This window comes from Palaemon carinicauda, unplaced genomic scaffold, assembly GCF_036898095.1.
Source record: "Palaemon carinicauda isolate YSFRI2023 unplaced genomic scaffold, ASM3689809v2 scaffold64, whole genome shotgun sequence".
Taxonomy (NCBI): domain Eukaryota; kingdom Metazoa; phylum Arthropoda; class Malacostraca; order Decapoda; family Palaemonidae; genus Palaemon; species Palaemon carinicauda.
Genome location: NW_027171916.1, coordinates 412501 through 415195, shown reverse-complemented (window position 1 = coordinate 415195; position 2695 = coordinate 412501).

Sequence of the window (2695 nt, the reverse complement as noted above, 5' to 3'; positions counted from 1 at the left end):
ATATATATATAAATATATATATATACTATCATATATCATCATCATCATCATCATCATCATAGGTCGTTGCTAGACCCTTGCAGGACAAAGGCCTCAGACATGTCTATCCACATATATCACCATCATCATCATTAGTCGTCGCCAGTCCCCTGCAGGACAAAGGCCTCAGACATGTCTATCACATATATCACCATCATCATCATTAGTCGTTGCCAGTCCCCTGCAGGACAAAGGCCTCAGACATGTCTATCCACATATATCATCATCATCATCATTAGTCGTTGCCAGTCCCCTGCAGGACAAAGGCCTCAGACATGTCTATCACATATATCATCATCATCATCATTAGTCGTTGCCAGTCCCCTGCAGGACAAAGGCCTCAGACATGTCTATCACATATATCATCATCATCATCATTAGTCGTTGCCAGTCCCCTACAGGACAAAGGCCTCAGACATGTCTATCCACATATATCATCATCATCATCATTAGTCGTTGCCAGTCCCCTGCAGGACAAAGGCCTCAGACGTGTCTATCCACATATAGCATCGTCATCATTAGTCGTTGCTAGACCCCTGCAGGACAAAGGCCTCAGACATGTCTATCCACATATATCATCATCATCATCATTAGTCGTTGCCAGTCCCCTGCAGGACAAAGGCCTCAGACATGTCTATCACATATATCATCATCATCATCATTAGTCGTTGCTAGTCCCCTGCAGGACAAAGGCCTCAGACATGTCTATCCACATATATCATCATCATCATCATTAGTCGTTGCTAGACCCCTGCAGGACAAAGGCCTCAGACATGTCTATCCACATATATCATCATCATCATCATTAGTCGTTGCTAGTCCCCTGCAGGACAAAGGCCTCAGACATGTCTATCCACATATATCATCATCATCATCATTAGTCGTTGCCAGTCCCCTGCAGGACAAAGGCCTCAGACATGTCTATCCACATATATCATCATCATCATCATTAGTCGTTGCCAGTCCCCTGCAGGACAAAGGCCTCAGACATGTCTATCACATATATCATCATCATCATCATTAGTCGTTGCCAGTCCCCTGCAGGACAAAGGCCTCAGACATGTCTATCCACATATATCATCATCATCATCATTAGTCGTTGCCAGTCCCCTGCAGGACAAAGGCCTCAGACATGTCTATCCACATATATCATCATCATCATCATTAGTCGTTGCCAGTCCCCTGCAGGACAAAGGCCTCAGACATGTCTATCACATATATCATCATCATCATCATTAGTCGTTGCCAGTCCCCTGCAGGACAAAGGCCTCAGACATGTCTATCACATATATCATCATCATCATCATTAGTCGTTGCAAGTCCTCTACAGGACAAAGGCCTCAGACATGTCTATCACATATATCATCATCATCATCATTAGTCGTTGCCAGTCCCCTGCAGGACAAAGGCCTCAGACATGTCTATCCACATATATCATCATCATCATCATTAGTCGTTGCAAGTCCCCTACAGGACAAAGGCCTCAGACATGTCTATCACATATATCATCATCATCATTAGTCGTTGCCAGTCCCCTGCAGGACAAAGGTCTCAGACATGTCTATCCACATATATCATCATCATCATCATTAGTCGTTGCCAGTCCCCTGCAGGACAAAGGCCTCAGACATGTCTATCACATATATCATCATCATCATTAGTCGTTGCCAGTTCCCTGCAGGACAAAGGCCTCAGACATGTCTATCTACATATATCATCATCATCATTAGTCGTTGCCAGTCCCCTGCAGGACAAAGGCCTCAGACATGTCTATCCACATATATCATCATCATCATCATTAGTCTTTGCCAGTCCCCTACAGGACAAAGGCCTCAGACTTGTCTATCCACATATATCATCATCATCATTAGTCGTTGCTAGACCCCTGCAGGACAAAGGCCTCAGACATGTCTATCCACATATATCATCATCATCCTTAGTCGTTGCTAGTCCCCTGCAGGACAAAGGCCTCAGACATGTCTATCCACATATATCATCATCATCATTAGTCGTTGCTAGTCCCCTGCAGGACAAAGGCCTCAGACATGTCCTTCCACTCTCGTCTGTTTATGGTCATTCTATGCCAGTCTACACCAGTAAATTTTCTTAGCTCCTCACTGCATCGTCTTCTCTTCCTTCCCTTGTTTCTTTTGCTATTTCTAGGGACCCATTCTGTTATTCTTAATGTCCATCTGTTATCTGTCATTCTCATTATATGGTTTACCCATACATGTACCGTGTGTGTGTGTGTGTGTGTGTGTGTGAATTAACCCTATGTCATTTCCCCTTTTTCCTGAGGTACTGCAAGAATGGTATGACTAAAATTGATTTCTTTAGCCTGGGTACTGTCACGGCACTCCTTGCTCAATACTACGCAGTACTCTAGAAGTTTTATTCCAGCTGTGACCAAGTTGTGGAATGATCTTCCTAATCGGGTGGTTGAATCAGCAGAACTTCAAAAGTTCAAAGTTGGAGCAAATGCTTTTTTGTTGACCAGGCGGACATGAGTCTTTTTATAGTTTATTTATGACATATTTGTTTTTGATGTTGTTGATAGTTTATTATATGACATGTCTGTTTTAACGTTGTTTCTTATTTTAGAATGATTTATTGTTAATTTGTTCTCTTCATTTATTTATTTCCTTATTTCCTTTCC